At 48.2% G+C, this 20,032-nt stretch overlaps 2 protein-coding genes across 4 annotated transcripts in view; one reads left to right on the top strand and one right to left on the bottom strand.

The window, feature by feature from the left end:
* The window catches only part of SNRNP25 (small nuclear ribonucleoprotein U11/U12 subunit 25), a 176,133-nt gene that overhangs the window by 52,147 nt on the left and 103,954 nt on the right, over positions 1 to 20,032 (bottom strand). The window lies entirely within an intron of this gene.
* RHBDF1 (rhomboid 5 homolog 1) overlaps positions 5,665 to 20,032 on the top strand; it is a 116,337-nt gene continuing 101,969 nt past the window's right edge. For 2 of the 3 annotated variants that reach the window (XM_073362664.1, XM_073362661.1), the window contains exon 1: positions 5,665 to 6,021. The gene's annotated coding sequence lies outside the window, so the exon portion shown is untranslated. The remainder of the gene's footprint in view (positions 6,022 to 20,032) is intronic. The other variant, XM_073362662.1, reaches the window with a different exon arrangement.

Genomic DNA, 20,032 nt, shown 5'->3' with positions numbered 1-20,032 from the left:
TAAACTTCCATGTGCTGGTGGGTGGAGGCTAAGAAAGAGCAGCAGTGTCTCTGAACCATATGCTGGCTCCAAATTGCTCTTTTGGGAGATGCTGAAGGGCCTGTGGACTCATCTCTTTTATTTCTGTTACTGGACAATTTCTTTGCCTGGTTTGTGTGGTTGGAGCATCTGGAAATAATCTGCAATTGTTGAATTGCTTCAGTAGAAAGGAGCTTTGAGAATGGTCAGTCTGTGCCTTGAGTAAGCCCAGCCCTCTGCAGCAGCAACTAGCAGCAGAGGCTATTGCTGTGCTCACACCATGACCAATGAGAGGGGCTGTGGATAGACAGATAGTCATTCTCTGCAGCGACCTCTTTTAAGCACTCTCCCAGTATACACTGATTTCCCTGTTGATATGGGTGTGAGTAGGAATGTGTTGGGGTGGGTGTGGTGCAGATGAGCTAATTCTTCCTTGGGAGTGTGGTTCCCGGGCAGCCCCCACACTCCTTCTTTCTCAACTGCATTTTGTAATTCAGATGATTAAGGTGAAAAGCAGGAAGCAGTAACGCTGCAAACAAGGCAGCAATTCTGAAGGTGGGGTGGGAGAACTCCAGAATAAAAATGGTATAAATTTAAAACAACAGAAAAAAATAACATAGTGCTGGAAAATTGGGAGCAGAGGGTGGGCTAATGGCACGGCCATCATAGGGAGAGTAGAGAAAGTGTTAATGAAGTGCCAAGGAATGGAGAGAGGAAAAACAAGGGATCCAGAACATGAAGAGCTGAGGGGTGGATAACAATGGGCAGGTAACAGGGGCTGGAGAATTGGAAATAGGACAACTATGAAACAGAGTGTGAAGGACATAACTGTCAAATTTTGGGGAGGAATAGCTCAGGGGTTTGAGCATTGGCCTGCTAAACTCAGGGTTGTGAGTTCAATCCTTGAGGGGGCCATTTAGGGATCTGGCGCAAAAATTGGGGATTGGCCCTGCTTTGAGCAAGGGGGTTGGACTAGATGACCTCCTGAGGTCCCTTCCAACCCTGAGATTCTATGTGACATTTATTAACATTATAAAATGGAATAATTTGCATATAACAGTAAAAACACATTTTAAAAAATGGTGTGGATTTCTTACAGGTGAAAGGCAGCCCTGGTGAATGAAGCTTTCAGGTTATCTACAGAGCAGCACCAGGGTTAGGTTTCCCTACTCACTACCTTGCCAGCCTAGGTTATGGGATAACAGTCAGTCTCAAACACACTCTCAAAGAAACTGCAGAACCACCTGATCAACATCCTATACAGCAAACAGGAAAAGATTAAGAATGGGCTCTCAAAACTGGATACACTCATAAAAAACCAACCTTACACACAAACTTCCTCGTGGCTGGACTTTACAAAAACTAGACAAGCCATTTACAATACACACTTTGCTTCTCTACAAAAGAAAAAGGACACTAAGCTATCTAAACTATTACATGCCACAAGGGGCCACAACAGTGGTTCCCTTAACCCACCCAGCAATATTGTTAATCTATCCAGTTATACTCTTAGCCCAGCAGAAGACTCTGTCCTATCTCGGGGCCTCTCCTTCTGTCCCTCCACCCCCACGAACACGATACAGTTCTGTGGTGACCTAGAATCCTATTTTCGACGTCTCCGACTCAAGGAATATTTCCAACACACCTCTGAACAACATACTAACCCACAGAGACCTTCCTACCAACACGACAAAAAGAAGGATTCTGGGTGGACTCCTCCTGAAGGTCGAAACAACAGACTGGACTTCTACATAGAGTGCTTCCGCTGACATGCACGGGCTGAAATTGTGGAAAAGCAGCATCACTTGCCCCATAACCTCAGCCGTGCAGAACACAATGCCATCCACAGCCTCAGAAACAACTCTGACATTATAATCAAAAAGGCTGACAAAGGAGGTGCTGTCATCATCATGAATAGGTCGGACTATGAACAAGAGGCTGCTAGGCAGCTCTCTAATACCACATTCTACAAGCCATTACCCTCTGATCCCACTGAAGGTTACCAAAAGAAACAACACCATCTGCTCAAGAAACTCCCTGAAAAAGCACAAGAACAAATCCGCACAGACACACCCCTAGTATCCTGACCAGGGCTATTCTATCTGCTACCCAAATCCATAAACCTGGAAATCCTGGATGCCCCAACATCTCAGGCATTGGCACCCTGACAGCAGGATTGTCTGGCTATGTAGACTCCCTCCTCAGGCCCTACGCTACCAGCACTCCCAGCTATCTTCAAGACACCACTGACTTCCTGAGGAAACTACAATCCATCGGTGATCTTCCTGAAAACACCATCCTAGCCACTATGGATGTAGAAGCCCTCTACACCAACATTCCACACAAAGATGGACTACAAGCTGTCAGGAACAGTATCCCCGATAATGTCACAGCAAACCTGGTGGCTGAACTTTGTGACTTTGTCCTCACCCATAACTATTTCACATTTGGGGACAATGTATACCTTCAAAACAGCGGCACTGCTATGGGTACCCGCATGGCCTCACAGTATGCCAACATCTTTATGGCTGACTTAGGGGACGAGAGCTGAGGAAGTGTTGTTCTAATGCCCCTACTCTACTTGTGCTACACTGATGACATCTTCATCATCTGGACCCATGGAAAAGAAGCCCTTGAGGAATTCCACCACAATTTCAACAATTTCCATCCCACCATCAACCTCAGCCTGGACCAGTCCACACAAGAGATCCACTTCCTGGACACTACGGTGCTAATAAGCGATGGTCACATAAACACCACCCTATATCGGAAACCTACTGACCGCTATTCCTACCTACATGCCTCCAGCTTTCACCCTGACCACACCACACGATCCATCGTCTACAGCCAAGCTATGCGATACAACCGCATTTGCTCGAACCCCTCAGACAGAGACAAACACCTACGAGATCTCTATCAAGCTTTCTTACAACTACAATACCCACCTGCTGAAGTGAAGAAACAGACTGACAGAGCCAGAAGAGTACCCAGAAGTTACCTACTACAGGACAGGCCCAACAAAGAAAATAACAGAATGCCACTAGCCATCACCTTCAGCCCCCAACTAAAACCTCTCCAACGCATCATCAAGGATTTACAACCTATCCTGAAGGACGACCTATCACTCTCGCAGATCTTGGGAGACAGGCCAGTCCTTGCTTACAGACAGCCCCCCCAACCTGAAGCAAATACTCCCCAGCAACCACACACTACACAACAAAAACACTAACCCAGGAACCTATCCTTGCAAAAAAGCCTGTTGCTAACTCTGTCCACATATCTATTCAGGGGACACCCTCATAGGGCATAATCACATCAACCACACTATCAGAGGCTCATTCACCTGCACATCTACCAATGTGATATATGCCATCATGTGCCAGCAATGCCCCTCTGCCATGTACATTGGCCAAACTGGACAGTCTCTATGTAAAAGAATAAATGGACACAAATCAGGACATCAAGAATTGTAACATTCAAAAACCAGTCAGAGAACACTTCAATCTCTCTGGTCACTCGATTACAGACCAAAAAGTGGCAAAACAAAAAACCTTTTTTCAACAAAAAACTTCAGAAACAGACTCCAAAGAGAGACTGCTGAATTGGAATTAATTTGCAAACTGGATACAATTTAACTTAGGCTTAAATAAAGACTGGGAGTGGATGGGTCATTACACAAAGTAAAACTATTTCCCCATGTTTGTTTCTCCCCTCCCCCCGCCCTCTCCCTCACACATTCTTGTCAACTGCTGGAAATGGCTCACCTTGATTATCACTACAAAAGGTTGTTTTTTTCCCCCCTCTCCTGCTGGTAATAGTTCACCTTACCTGATCGCTCTCATTACAGTGTGTATGGTAACACCCATTGTTTCATGTTCTGTGTATATAAAATCTCCCCACTGTATTTTCCACTGCATGTATCCGATGAAGTGAGCTGTAGCTCACGAAAGCTTATGCTGAAAGAAATTGGTTAGTCTCTAAGGTGCCACAAGTCCTCCTTTTCTTTTTGCAGATACAGACTAACACGGCTGCTGCTCTGAAACTAGTCAGTCTCTGTGGCCTATCCAGTTCTTGGTCTCTCTGCCAATTAGTTCAAAGTGTGGGGGTAAGAGTGTCATGTGGGAGCTGTAGCTGAGACACCCTCACCCCAAATTTATCTTGCATCAGGGCCACCAAACACCCATTAGAGAGGAACAACGTAATTCAAGCTGAGCTGGGCTGCTTTCAGACTGCTGACCTACAGGGAAAAGGCTCTGAAGCCCATTAGTATCATCCTGAGGCATCCAGTGCCTCTAAGTGCTAATATGACACCCTTGAGTATTTCTGGGAAGATACGTTTATTAAATCTAGTTCTGACCTCTTCCGAGTTTACACAAGCAACATCTCTCCCACACTGCATGCGGCCTCTTTCACAATCCTTGTGTGTCTCACCCCATGCTGAAAGAGGCAGCTCCCATTAATCGAAACACAAACACTAAAATCTGCAACACTGAAACAGACACAACATCTACATTCATCTCTCAGTACAATATTTTGCAATATAAAATGATTGAAACACTTTTCCCAATGGCCGCACACTAATTTGCATATACTTCTTTTTCTCTGGCCATGAGCAGTATTGGAACTCAGGCTGTTCAGGTGGGGATGAGGGAAAGCGTATTTTTGTCCTTGATGAGAAGCAGCCCATATGAGCTTCAGCATACACTTTATCTGCTATTTGTGAACTAGCACTAGAATGCTGGGTATTGGCATTCCTGGGTTCTCTCCTTGGCTCTGAGAGCAGAGCCTGGTCTAATGGTTAGTTACAGCACAGACAAGTGTAACAAAGCCCCCGACTGAGTTGTCCACAGGGAATAGCCTCTTGGCCGTAAAAGCCTCTTGATGTAAAAGTTTAGCTTGAGTGATAGTACTAGTTTACCTGTGTGGCAGAAGCTCAAAAGACAACGCATATTAGGTGTAGAGACAGTAGCAGGATCTGTGAAAGGACTGAATGATAGCTGCTCCCCCAAAATCAAGGGATGAGGCTTCGGTTAATCCGAATTGCACTGATGTAGTAAGAGCAGTCCTTGATGTAAGTCTTCACTGAGCTCAGTGCCCGTTCTCCAAAGCTATATAGGGCTTTGTGAAGCATGGCTGGTGTGGTGGCACAAACTGCAACCGGTACATTTTCCCACCAGGAGCAGTTACCACAGAGTAAGGATGGCCTTTGCTTACCCAGAAGATTTTGCTATCTTGGGACCTTTCACATCCTTCTGGTCCTGGGGCAGTTTTCGCATCCTCTAGTCCAGTGGTTCTCAACCAAGGGTACACGGGTATGTAGTGGTCTTGCAGGGGGGTACACTGGGCAGATCTCCAAGGCATAGGGTGGAATAACACTGGACAGGGGCAAGAGGATAAGGTAGCACCGGATTATTTAGGGCTTGCCTGCACAATGAAAGTTACTCTGTACTAAACGGGGGTGTGAAGCTGAAGTGGAGCAACTGCTCCGGAATAACCGCAAGTGTGGACATTTCTGGACTGGGAGTTCCCCTCGGGCTATGGGGAACGGCCGGCTGAAGGCAGCGGGCACCTCCCTGGCTGGGTGAGGGGCTGCCCGGCTGAGCCGCTTCCGCTGGGCTCAGGGGGGCAGCTGACCCGCGCCGCCGCCAGCAGCATTCCTGCGCCGTGACTCAGCGCAGATAGCGAGCCGCGGCCGGCGGGCGGGCGGCCACCACCCCAGCGGGAAGGGCATGGGGCTGCGTGGCGGAGCCGCGGGCGCACGGAGCAGTTCCTCTGCCGGGCGCCGGCTGCCGGGCGCGGCGCGGCTCGCAGCTCCTATTTGCATGCTCGGGCTGTGAATGGCGTTGCCGGCCGGCCGGCCCCTGGCACGGGGGCGGAGTCTGCGCTGCCTGCTCTGGGCGAGTTTGCGAGCGGGGGGCCCCTTAGCCGCACCGGGGCGGCCCGATCGCTGGATCTGTCGCTCGCTGCTGGGCGGGCCCCACGCGGAGCCGAGACGGCTGCCCGGTGAGTGTGGCGGCCCGGCGCTGGGGCCCGGGCGGGGGCCGGCGCTGGGGGCCGGGCGGGCGCCGCCGCGGGGGAGCGGCCCCGGGGCGCTCGGATGGGGGCAGGGGGTGCGGCCGCGGGCCGGCCGCTGGGCCCAGGCAGGGAGAGGCGCTTTGGCACGGCGGCAGCCCCGGACCCAGCTTCGCCGGGCGGGCAGCCGCTCGGGCGCCGGGCTTGGTGCTGCCCCGAGGAGCCGCCTGAGCCCGGCTCCAGCGAGGGCAGCGCTCGCCACCGCCGCCCCTCGGCCTGGCGCGCACGTGAGCTGCGGGCCCCGCCGCCGGCCACCTGCCGGGAGGGCGGCCCGAGGCGGCGCCGCGCCCCGCCCAGGAGCCCCCGGCTGGCGGGTTCCCTGGGGGTTGTGGGGGGCAGGCGGCTGCTGACGGGCCCCGCGCCCCCGGGTGGGGCGAGCTCCCTCAGGACTGAGCTCCGGCTTGGCTCGGCCTAGAGGCCGGAGTCTCCTGGGTCGCTGAGGGATTGGGCGCTCCCGTCCGCGGGGTGCGGTGCATGCTGCCCGGGCTGGGGGACGGGACGGGGCTGGGCGACGAGCGGTGATGTACGTGTGAGTTTGTAACCCCAAAGGCCGGGCCCGAGAGCCAGAGTCGAGTTACTGCCGCCAAACCGTTACTGATCCGACAGAGTGAGAAGGCAGTTGAGCCCACCGCTCTTTGTAACCTAAAACCGGGTAAACAGCTTGGGCTGGGACCTGGTGCGCTGAGAGCGGAGCCTGATCTCTAGCAGGCCCAGGGTCTGTCCAGCCACACTGTCTGGAGATGGAAATTCAATGGCAGATACTTGTTGCAGGCATCCAGTCTGGCTGCATTTCCTCTTGGGCCCTGGGGATGATCCCAGAGTAAAGTGAGGTGATGGTGGAGCAAATTCCGTGTGGAAAGCACTGACTGGAGCAGGATGCTGGGGGAAGTGAATTCAGGCACTAAGGCCCTTGGCTACTTGCTGTGGGAGTGGGACCCACGCTTGGGAATGCTGGAGTTTGCAGTTGCACTAAGGCTGCAGACCTGCTTCTGGGTGCAGCCAGTAATGTTCTTCTATTTGGAATTTGCCCTGGTTAAAGGAGGGGATGTGTGACAGTTCCAGGACATGTTCACAATTGTGTGGGGCTCAATGGGGAAATCTCAACAGAGTCTATACTGAGACGTGCACATCCCCCAAATAGTTTTGGTGGGATTAGTCCAGTGCATCTCCCTTAGCTGGCAAGAGCCCTGGTGGACACTAGTGGGAGAGACGGCAGACAACCCCTGTTCCCAGGAATGCTGTGAGCAAGCCTGGACTCTGCACACTTGGGATGGAGTTTAGTGTCTGTCCTGCTTAGTAACTCATGGGTATGTTGTGGGCTTTCAAGGCAGGTGATCAGCAGGCAGCAGCCTGGCTCTGTGCTAAGACATCCTCCCTTCAAGAATCTGTCTTATCCTGCAGTGCACACATGCATCCTCAGGACTCTTAACTTTCAGACAGGTTCAGCTCACTGGGTGCGTATTGGGTGCTGCTTGGGCAGAAGCTGGGATAGCTAGGGAGCTTCAGTGGTCCCATTCAGAGGACCTGTTCCCTGCCCACTAGTATGTGTCCAGCTCCTCACTCTGCCTCATGCTCAGGAAAGAAAAAGCTCAATCTGCAGCCTTTCTGCTAGCTGCTCTAACACGGCAGCTGAGGATAACTCTTGACATAGGGCTTGATGGAGCACATAGCTTGAAGGACAGAGACCTGAGGCTGCTCTGAGTTACAGTGGGAGCCATTTTGGCCTTTAGCCAGTCTAGGACTGGGGAGGCAGAAAGATGGCTTTGAGTCACCCCCTCATCCTGTTCTCCTCGGGGTAGCAAGTGTAAACTCAGCCCAGCTGAGGATGGAGTCTAAGATCTTCAGATGGATCTTGGATTCAGGAAGAAATGTGTTTGGACCCGAATGCAGCCTGGCTGCTAGGATGGCAGCCTTGAGGAGTCCTTGACTATTGATAATATTCTCAGAGTCACTGAAAAGTGAGTGAGACAGGCCCCATGAGATCACTAGTCCAGTCCTGGCGCTGTTTCTCTCCACAGATTGCAAACAATATCATTGAGATGAGAATATTTTCATGCTACTGGCACTCTACACAAATGGGGCACGCATATTGAGTGCAGTTAGCTAAGTCCCCTAGATGGCATGCTCGTGGCCTTGGAACATGGGAGTCATGAGAAATTAATTTGCACTAACCTGCCTGATTCCAGTGAAGGGCAAAATAAACGGTGTGGGGCAGAATCCATGGCATGCTAACGTCTCCCATTAGGCAGAACAATCTCCAAAGTAAGTCTGAGTAGTCATGCAAAGGGACCTCCAGCCTTTCCTTGGGGAGCAGACTCCACAGCTTGATATTTCTCCGTGTCAGGGAGTTTCTCTGATATCCAGTCTGAAGGTTCATACTCCCATTACAGCTGGTTGTTCCCTGTGCATAATCCTAAATAATTCTTCCCCTTCTTTGGTATCTACTTCCTTCATGCTCATGGAGACTGTAGCTACTCTACCCTCCCTGCCCCAGCATACAAGTGGGGCCTTCTATATTTATTAGGGCTGTCAAGCGATTAAAAAATATTAGTCGCGATTAATTGCGCGATTGAAAAAAACTAATTGCGATTAAACAATAATAAAATACTATTTATATTTTTATATGTATATATTTTTAATACTATTTATATTTATATTATATTTGTGGATGTTTTCCACTTTTTCAAATATATTGATTTCTATTACAACACAGAATACAAAGTGTACAGTGCTCACTTTACTTTTTATTATGAATATTTGCACTGTAAAAATAAAAGAAATAGTATTTTTCAATTCACTTAATACAAGTACTGTAGTGCAATTTCTTTATCATGAAAGTGCAACTTACAAATGTAGAATTATGTACAAAAAATACCTGCATTCAAAAATGAAACAGTGGAAAACTTTAGAGCCTATGAGTCCACTCAGTCTACTTCAGCCAATCGCTCAGATAAACAAGTTTGTTTACGTTTTCAGGAGATAATGCTGCCTGCTTCTTGTTTACAACGTCACCTAAAAGTGAGAACAGGCGTTCACATGGCATCGTTGTAGCTGGCGTTGCAAGGTATTTACGTGCCAGATGCACTAAATATTCATATGTCCCTTCATGCTTCAATCATCATTCCAGAGGACATGCATCCATGCTGATGATGGTTTCTGCTCAATAATGATCCAAGCAGTGCAGACCAATGCATGTTCATTTTCATCATCTGAGTCAGATGCAACCAGCAGAAGGCTGATTTTATTTTTTGGTGGTTCAGGTTCTGTAGTTTCTGCATCAGAATATTGCTCTTTTAAGACTTCTGAAAGCGTGCTCCACACCACATCCCTCTCAGATTTTGGAAGGCACTTCAGATTCTTAAATCTTGGGTCAAGTGCTGTAGCTATCTTTAGAAATCTCACATTGGTACTTTCTTTGCATTTTGTCAAATCTACAGTGAAAGTGTTCTTATAATGAATAATGTGCTGGGTCATCATCCGAGACTGCTATAACATGAAATATATGGCAGAGTGAGGGTAAAAAACAGAGCAGGAGACATATAGTTCTCCCCCGAGGAGTTCAGTCACAAATTTAATTAATGCATTATATTTTTAACAAGCATCGTCAGCATGGAAGCATGTCCTCTGGAATGGTGGCCAAAGCATGAAGAGGCATACAATTTTTTTTAGCATATCTGGCACGTAAATACCTTGCAATGCCAGCTACAAAAGTGCCATGTGAATGTCTGTTCTCAGTTTTAGGTGACGTAAATAAGAAGTGGGCAGCATTATCCCCCTGTAAATGTAACCAAACTTGTTTGTCTTAGCGATTGGCTGAACAAGAAGTAAGACTCAGTGGACTTGTAGGCTCTGAAGTTTTACATTGTTTTGTTTTTGAGTGCAGTTATATAATTAAAAAAACTTACATTTGTAAGTTGCACTTTCACGATAAAGAGATTGCACTATAGTACTTGTATGAGGTGAATTGAAAAATACTATTTCTTTATCATTTTTACAGTGTAAATATTTGTAATAAAAATAATATAAAGTGAGCACTTTACACTTCGTATTGTGTGTTGTAACTGACATCAATATGTTTGACAATGTAGAAAAACATCCAAAATATTTAATAAATTTCAATTGGTATTCTATTGTTTAACAGCGCAATTAAAACTGTGATTAATCACAATTAATTTTTTGGAGTTAATCGTGTGAGTTAACGGCGATTAATTGACAGCCCTAATATTTATTGGCTTATTTTTTTCTTTACATCGTGTGAAGTATATGAGTGTTGCTGTACAAATGAGTACTGGCCAGGGCCAAGAAGACCAGGGGCATTCCCAATACAAGCCTTGGCACTGGCTGCTGATTCCCCAGCCAGTTTGCACTGCTTAGTGCTGGTGTACACAGAGTAGATCAGGGATGTCTCCAGGGCAAGCAGGAAGTTGATTCCTTTCTTCCTGTTTTTGTCCCCATGGCTGCTAATTTCCTCTGGGAGGAAAGAGCTGCATTTCTGCAGTAAAGGAAAAAATATCCATATGTGATGGACAGGGAACAAAATGTGACGCAGGGAGGTGAAGTCTCTTCTGAACTAAGCATGGGCAAGAAAAGGATAGATTGTTGTGACTCCTATAACATTACCTGTGTGGTAGAACCCCTCTTACCCAGGGCACCAGCCCCCAGAAATTTAGCACCTCTGCCCCAACCAGAGATGGCACCACACTCACAGAAAGTGAGCAGTCACCCCAGACTGGCCATGACAACACATCCATAGAAAGTGAGCTGGGAATAGAACTCAGGTTGCTTGAGTCCTAGTCCAATACCCTATAACACACTGTCTGTAGCTGCTCTAACTTATGGTGGCCTGTCTCAGGCTAATTGTGAGCTACTGGGCAGCCCAGAATCCTTTAGGGCTTGCTCCCAGCACACCGCCTACATTGTAGCCTGCAAAGGGGCAGCATAGGATGACTTGCAAAGCCTATATACTCCGCCTGGGCTGGGGGAATTTTTCCTTGGCCCCTTGCATCACCCTTTTAATGTCAGTGTGCCGCAGCATGTAGCTGCCCTGTAGAGTTTGGAGTTGGGGACAGAATCTCCCTCATCCTGGTTCTGCTGTAGTTCCCTCAAAGGGCAGTTGCTCTTGCACATGACCACGTATTAGTGGCGCGATTTTCTTGGTGAGCTTCTGTAGACGAAGGCTGAGCAGGAGGTCAGTGCTGTGCAATGATGAGTGAAAAGCAGCGCCTACACAGCTAGTCCTGCTCTGGGACTTCGCTTGGGAAGCTTTTTAAAGCAATACACTTGCAAGAAATTTGAATACAAACTGGCTTTTCTGGTTTCATGTAGAGCTGGGAGCTGCCCAGATCTTAGGAATGTCTCGCTCTGTGCAGGGCAGGCCCATAATTGGGGCCAATTGCTGCTGGATACAGGGCAGAGCATTGGTTATGTGTGGAGCACGCACCAATTCCCCAACGTGTACGTCCATTCCACGCCTTGGTCCTGAGAGTTATGGGCCACAGACATGGCGCCTCAGTCATAGTCTCTCATCCTCTCTGAAGGGATTACTTCTACCTTGCTACCTTCAGAGGGAGAACAGACTCTTCCCGACTGGCTGATGTTTCTCCCTTGTGCACAGAAGGAGATAGTGGTACTGTCATAAAGAGACCCCAGAGGGTGGGGCCTCGCTTGTCCTCCATGTGCACTAGTGAGGGGTCATGTCCACCCCACCAAGGGGTAATTGCGTCCTATTAGGGTATTAGGAGTTAACCCCAGCAGTAACCAGCATTGAGAGGGAATAAACTCCAATAGGGTTAGTGGGAGTTATCCACTGTCCCTATCCGTGGGGGTATTAGACCCTATAGTATTGGTTGGCATTTCTCCCCTGCATTAAGATATTGAGTTGTAGGGCCCTGGTCACTTTAGAGCATTTAGGGGCCCCTTCCAGCTCATTTGTTCTACTCTGGCAACTGAAAGCTGATATAATTGGATGTTGGTGTAAAGAATCACTTTCCTGGCTCTTGATGAGGGGAGCATTTTTTCACTGAGGGGAACAGGGTGTGGCTAGAGTGCTGCTGCTCTCCAGCATGCCCCAGCTTCCAGATTAACTCAAAGGGACCACTAGCTGGGCGCACCTTAAAGCAGCCCTGAAGCTGCTCTAAATTGTGCCAAGGACTGGATTGGCCCCATGATTAGGAAGCTGCAAGGATGACGTTCATCCACTTTTATGTCCCACCCATCTCATTGTGTCAGGCACAGCTGAGGTTTTGAGGGGGTCTTGTTACCACATTTTCAAACACAGTTAGACTAAGACATGGGAAGAACCTTTTGCCTATTGCAAACCCTCTGGCATCTGTGTTAAACACAGAGCTGAACTTGTCAGGGACTGGCTGAGTTAAGTGCTCCCTGCGAATGCAGCATGACAGACCGTGCTAACACCATGGTAGCTTCATCCTTACTTGAAAACACTTGGCGTGCAGAGTCCTGTGGTGTTAACTGGAATCAGGTTCAACCGGAGCTTTCATACTCCTGGTAGGGTCCCCCTTGGCGAGCACGTCTGAGGCAAGGCTCCTGACTAACTGCAGTCCAAACTTCACAAGATCCCAATGGTGGATCAGGGGCATATAGAGGACCTTTGAGTACTCTGTGGCTGTGAAGGCTGATGAGGGCTGCAGAAGGAGGGAGGTCCCTGGTTGCCTTGGATCTCCTTGCCACTGAGTCAGGGTTTTCCTTCTGTCAAGTGTCATGTCACTGCCTGCGTACCAGTTTCCCCACGTTAAAAGATTTCACATGCAGGCCTCTGCCAAAGGGCTCACACCCACACAAAGCCTTGCATCGAAGGGTGGATGGTGGTGAAGACAGGAGTAGTGATTTCTGGGAGTCTTCGTTCACAAATCTGCAAGCAGGTGGCAGCTGTGCGACAGATGAGACAGAAGTGCATTTTAGCAGCAGCGGCTGTGACTGAGCAGGCCTTTTTAGGATCCCCTCTGCTTACCCCAAATGGGGAGGGGGCTAGAAAAGGTGCCCCAAACATAGGCTGTCTCTCACTCTTCTGACTGGATGGTTGCATCCAGTGGGATCACTCAGCTCCGCAGCCGAAATGAGATATAAGAATGAATTTCACCACCTGGAATGTCTGCACCCTTATGGACTCTCTGCACAGCGAATGCCCCAAAAGAACTGCCATAATTGCCAGACTACTGGCAAGACTCAATATTGACATTGCAGCTCTTAGTGAGACCCGCCAGGCCGATGAGGGCCATTTAAGAGGATGAAGGTGGCTACACCTTCTTTTGGAAAGGAAAGCCACCAGAAGAGAGATGCATTCATGGGATTGTCTTTGCCATCAAAAATAAGATTGCCAGTCATCTTTTGGAGATTCCTGTGGGGGGTCAACGAATGTCTCATGACTCTTCAGCAACAAACTCTTCAGCAACAACCAACATGCCACAGTCATCAGTGCATGCACCCCAACGCTTGATGATGAGAGAGACAACAAGGAGCAATTTTATGGTGCTCTCGATGCCGTTCTCACAGCCACACCGAAGGCAGACAAACTCATCCTCCTGGAAGATTTCAGTGCCAGATGGGACTCCCAACTCTGGAGTGGCACAATAGGCAAAGAAGGGGTGGGAAATGTAAACCCCAATGGTATTCTCCTCCTCAGCAAATGTGTAGAGCATGACCTGCTCATCATAAATACCATCTTTAGGCAGAGTAACAAATTTAAGACCACCTGGAAACATCCTTGGTCCAAACACTGGCACCACCTTGACTATGTTATAGTCAGAGCTTGAGATTATGCCGATGTCTGTATAAAACTAGCCATAAGAGATACGGGTTACTGTTGGACAGACCGTCTATTAGTAAGATCAGTCATGTATGTGCAGCTCCACCACACTGCAAACACACAAAGGCTAAGTGAAAGCGGTACAATGTCAAAGCACTTCAAGACCAAGCCAGCTGCAAGATGTTCCAGCAACACCTCTCTGAGAAACTCTCTAACTTGCCTGATAACATCATTGATGTTCAAGAGCACTGGGATCAACTTAAAAATATCATTCACAGTGCATGTGCTGAAACTATAGGATATTCCACTCATCGGCACCAAGACTGGTTTGATGAAAACAATGAGGAAATCCTAGCATTAATTCAACAGAAAAGAACTGCATTCTGTAACTGGCAAAACAATTCCTCTAATCAATAAAAACATGAGGCTTGTCACCTGCTCAAAGCCGAAGTCCAAAGGAGGCTATGTGACATCAAAAATAAGAGGTGGTAAGAGAAGGCCTCTGAGATCCAGGGTTTCGTAGACCAGGATGACATGAGAAGGTTCTTTCAAGCAACAAAAGCTATATATGGGCTGAGCTCCAAAGGCCCAACCCCTTATGTTCGTAGGATGGCTCCACCCTTCTCAATGACAATGTGGCCATTAAACAATGCTGGAAGGAGCACTTTGAAAGCCTACTAAACTGTGAATCCATGGTCTCTGAAGACACCATCAAGTTTATTCCACAATGCTCAGCAACGGAACACCTTGCTGATCCCCCATCTTCTGAGGAAGTCCAATGTGCCATTACTCAGATGAAAAAATCACAAGATACCAGGCCCAGGCGGCATCCCAGCTGAGGTTTTTAAAGCTGGTGGAACAATGCACCAGCACAAACTTTGCAAACTCCTTGACAAAATCTGGACCTGTGAAGAAATTCCACCTGACATTAAGAACGCGAACATTGTTACAATATGCAAGAAAGGGGATAAATCTTTGTGTGGGAACTACAGAGGTATTGCCCTCCTCTCCATCGTAGCGTACATCCTTGCCTGGATCCTACTACATCACCTCCCCCTTGCTGAGGAACTCCTCTCTGAATCACAGTGTGGCTTCAGGCCATCCTGAGGCACAACTGGCATGATCTTCATGGCACGATAGATTCAGGAGAAGTGCAGAGAGCAACATCAGGAACTGTTCATGGCATTCATCAATCTCACCAAGGCCTTTGACTCTCTCAGTCGTGATGCTCTATGGAAAGTGATGTGTAGGTTTGGCTGTCCACAGAAATTTATTTCCATCATCAGACTATTCCATGGTGGGATGACTGCCACCATTCTATGCAACGGCTCAGAGACCGAACCATTCATCATTTGCACTGGTGTCAAGCAGGTCTATGTCATTGCTCCAACACTCGTCTCCATTTACCCTGCCATGATCCTGATTCTCAGCCATGACCGCCTTCCTGGTGGAATCAGGACTGAGTATTGTATGGATGGTCAACATCTCCTAACAGAATCTAAGATCATGAGAATTGGCATCACTGCTTCAGGGTGCAGATGACTCTGTCATTCTTGTACACACAGAGGATGACCTGCAAAGTACCCTAAAACTTTTTACAGATGCCTATCACAGCTTGGGTCTCTCTCTCAACATTTGGGGGAAAAACAAGCTACTCTACCAGCCTTCACCTGCACAAACTACTCTTCGTACTCCATAAATCACCATCAGCTGACAACTCCTGGAAAATGTGGGCCATTTTCCATACCTTGGCAGTCACCTCTCCCAAACAGCCAGCATTGACACAGAAATCGAATACAGGATCCGCTGTGCCAGCCCATCCTCTGGAAGACTACTCAAATGAGTCTTCAGTCATAGGGATCTGCAAACAGGCACCAAGATCTTGGTTTACAAGGCAGTTGTCATCTCCACCCTTCTCTATGGGTATGAGACCTGGGTAACCTATAGACAACATCTCAAGCGGCTGGAGTGGTTCCAACAGCGCTGCGGCAGGAGGATTCTCAGGATCAGCTGGGGAGATGGACACACTAATGTCAGCGTTCTCTCTGCAGCCATCACCATCAGTATAGAAGCGCAGGTCATGAAACACCAACTCTGCTCGGCTGGCCACTGTGTCTGCATGCATGACATGCTCCTCCTGAAGCAAGTACTCTTCTCTCAGTTAAGTCAAGGAAGAAGGGCTCACGGGGGGCAGCAGAAGTGCTTCAGACATACTGGAAGTACACCTTAAAAAGGGAGGCAGCAACCCAACAAACTGGGAGGACTCGGTGTGGAACAGAACATGGTGGCGCCACACCATACACCAAGCCACAGCTCGCTTTGAGGGGAACAGACGTGCTCATGAGGCAGAGAAGCAACAAAAGAGGAAAGAAAGGGCACAACACTCCAGCCAACAACTGTGTCCTTCAAGATTACACCTGTCACTTCTGTGGGAAAATTGGGCTCCTCAGCCACTTAAAAACGCACCAATTAATCCCCTTGGCAGACATCATACTCTCATCGGTCAGACATTCTACTGGCAAAATGCACTCATGAGCAGGGGGTAAGAAAACAGACCACGTGCATCATTGGGACTGGCCCCAGCATCTGTCCCATCCCTGACTGCAGCGTTCACTACTCTCATGGACCAGTCTGGAAGCTCTGGGTGATGGGTGCTGAGTAGTCTGCTGTGCTACCCAACAGCTCTGACTGTTAGGAGCTAAGTCCCAATATCTCAGGAGGCGTTCCTTTCTTTAGGGTCAAGCTTTTGCTCCTGGAGCTGCTCCTTTTAACTCATTCTCCCTTTGTTCCTCTTTCTCACTTTCCTTATTTGCATTTCCTTTTGTTTTTCTGTCTCCTGTCCAAGCCTATGGCCCAGAGTTGTGCACTTTGCCTCAGCTCTGTTTGCCCCAAGTCTAGGGAGAAGTGCTCTTACTGCCACGATTTGACATGTGTATTGAACATCCAGAGGATCACACCTGAGAGTAGCCCTGGTCACTGTGAGTTTGCTGTGTGCTCTCAGCCCTAGATTTCTGAGCACTGAAGAGGAGAGACGTGTGTGTGTGTCTCCCTCACCTCCCTCCCTCCATTAATACCCATTTAAAGCCATGGGATAGAATGGAGACAGCTTGAGCCTCCTCGTTCAGGTGCTGCTCCAATTTTTGCCCTGCTGGCTGCAGAATCTGGGGTGTAGTACTGCCCTGGCCATGTGCCATTCTACCCTCACTCAGCCCTCTTCCCTCACTCAGTTACCTCTGCCCCACTGGGGAACCCCCCTCCCTGGCAGCAGAGGCACTTGAACATAGATAGAACTCGGCAAATTGGCAGGTAACCGCAGACCATGCTTGCGGATTGTGGGATGGATACGGATCCACATTTTATATCTAGAGCCCTGCAAATCTGTGGATATCCGCTTTATATCCGCAGAACATGTTTGCGGATTGGATGCGGATACAAATTTTGTATCCATGCAGGGCTCTAAGCATAGAGGCCCCTTGCCTGGGCATATTCCTGAGGGTCAAGTATGGTCCTCACACCTAGCCTGTGGCTCTGTTGCTCCAGGTAGCTGGTACAAAGGGGCATTGGGCAGTGCTGAATCAGGAACTGCATTCTCCAGAAATGACCATACTCCCCCTACCATGGGTATTCTATATGAACCCTCAAGTGAAAGCTGTAAGCTAATTCCCCTGTGGCCAGCTTGGCACTAACCCTGGCATTGCACAGCCCTCAGTCAAAACTAGGAGGCAGTTTTCCTCTTAAGACGCCATTGCATAAGAGGCATGTTTGGTGTCTTGGAGGCTTCATGGGACTAGAGACATCTGATGCAAATGTTTTGAGGTGAGCTATGCCACAATGCTCCATGGTGGGCTTTATCACAAGGCAGAAAAAGAAACTTTGTTTAGGGTCCATAGTCCTTTGTCTCTGCATTCCAGCCCCAGGTAATGACTAGCAGTCCTATCATATTCTCCCTGGGGGGCAGGCAGGGCCTGGGGCTAGGTCTTGCTGAGTGTAGCATGATAGGGCAGTTTATTCTGGGCTTCATACTAAGCTATAATTAACTGAAGTTTGACCCTCCTTAGACCAGCTGGGTCTCCGCACAATGTGAACACAGTCTGCTTGGTGCAGACTGTCTGATACAGACAACGTGACAAAGCAGCCCACCCAGTTCCCCTTTCCCATCCCACTTGTCCAGCAGAGATGATGACAGCTTGCAGGGGTCTCTGCCAACACCGTTTGTTACTCTGTGTGGGATCAGTCCACAAGCTCACTGGGAAGAGTCAGGGTCGTAGCATCTCTACCTCTGACTCATTTGAATCTCTGTTTTCACCCTATGAAGCAGCCTGCTGTAGGATTTTTCCCTTTGAGAGAGCATCCGTGTCCAGCGGCTGTGGGATCCTACATGGAGAGTGAGCACAGATGCTTCTGTTCTCACAGACCCCAACACTAATCACAGTCTAGGTGAGCTCATCAGTTCCTCCTGATTCTCACAGCCATCCAGCCTCCACCAGCCCACGCTGTGTTCCAGCCCAGCTCCTCTGGCACATGGGAATGCCACAAAATCCTGCACCCAAAGGCTGCATTCCACCTCCCTCACCTTGTCCCAAAGGCAGGGACTGCATTCATTTCCTTGTAGCTGTAAGTCTGCCGAGGGGGATAGCCCTAAGCCCAACCCTATCCCCATCTTGGTAAACCATGCGGGCAGGAACACGTACCCCACATTTTCTCACTGTAAGGAGCTGCTCAGTGCTCGATGTGTGTAACTGTTATTGTGGAGAATCCACAGGTAGAGAAGGAACACTGGATGCTGGCACTTGTGTTTCTGCCGGCCACACCTCCAGGTTAAAGGCTAAGATGTGTGTCTTTAGCTGCAGCCTGTATTGTGTGAGTTGCTGAGCCACACTGCTGTGGTGGAAGCTCTGGGAGCGCATTGTGTCCCTGTCAGGAATAGTCTTCGAGTGCTGCAGGATGAAAGGGGTCACTGCAGTGTCCTTTCCCAGAGTGCAATGACCCCTCTCTCCAAATTCCACATGGCCCAGCCCTGCCCCCATTCTGGGGGTTAGTGCTGGGTGGGTGCTGGCTTGGAGGCATTGTTGTACTTGGAAGCCTAAGTAAAAAAGCTCCTTGCACTCTCTGCACATCCTCATAGCTGAAAAGGACCATTCATTTTGCTTCCGTGGTCAGTTATAGTCAGTAATTCAGAATTAACTTGCTAGCAGGCGGGGCTGACAAATTATTACTAGCTCACAAATTACTAACTAATGTGATTAACTCAAAAAAATTAGTCGCAGTTAATTGCAGTTTTAATTGCACTGTTATACAATAGAATACCAATTGAAATTTATTAAATGTTTTGGATGTTTTTCTACATTTTCACATATATTCTATTCTGTGTTGTAATTGAAATCAAAGTGTATATTATTTTTATTATATATATTTGCTCTGAACTCTAGGGTACAGATGTGGGGACCTGCATGAAAGACCCCCTAAGCTTATTCTTACCAGTTTAGGTTAAAAACTTCCTCAAGGTACAAACTTTGCCTTGTCCTTGAACCCTATGCTGCCACCACCAAGCGTGTTAAAGAACAGGGAAAGAGCCCACTCAGAGACGTCTTCCCACCAAAATATCCCCCCAAGCCTTACACCCCCTTTCCTGGGGAAGGCTTGATAAAAATCCTCACCAATTTGCATAGGTGAACACAGACCCAAACCCTTGGATCTTAAGAACAATGAAAAGGCAATCAGATTCTTAAAAGAAGAATTTTAATTAAAGAAAAAGTAAAAGCATCACCTCTGTAAACTCAGGATGATAAATACCTTACAGGGTAATCAGATTCAAAACTTAGAGAATCCCTCTAAGCTAAACCTCAAGTTACAAAAAGACACAAAAACAGGAATATACATTCCATTCAGCACAACCTATTTTACCAGCCATTTAACAAAAGGAAATCTAACGCATTTCTAGCTAGATCACTTACTAACTTAACAGAAGTTCTCCCCTTTCCCCCCCGCCCCCAGCTTTTAAAGTAACTTGTCTCCTCATTGGTCATTTTGATTAGGTGCCAGCGAGGTTATCTTAGCTTCTTAACTCTTTACAGGTGAAGGGGTTTGCTTCTGACCAGGAGGGATTTTATAGTTCTGTATACAGAAACGTGGTTACCCTTCCCTTTATATTTATAACTACCTCATACAAGTACTGTA

Source organism: Lepidochelys kempii, chromosome 10, assembly GCF_965140265.1.
Source record: "Lepidochelys kempii isolate rLepKem1 chromosome 10, rLepKem1.hap2, whole genome shotgun sequence".
Classification (NCBI taxonomy): Eukaryota; Metazoa; Chordata; order Testudines; family Cheloniidae; genus Lepidochelys; species Lepidochelys kempii.
Note: the sequence above shows the minus strand (reverse complement) of the source record. Positions and strands in the feature narration are given on the sequence as shown.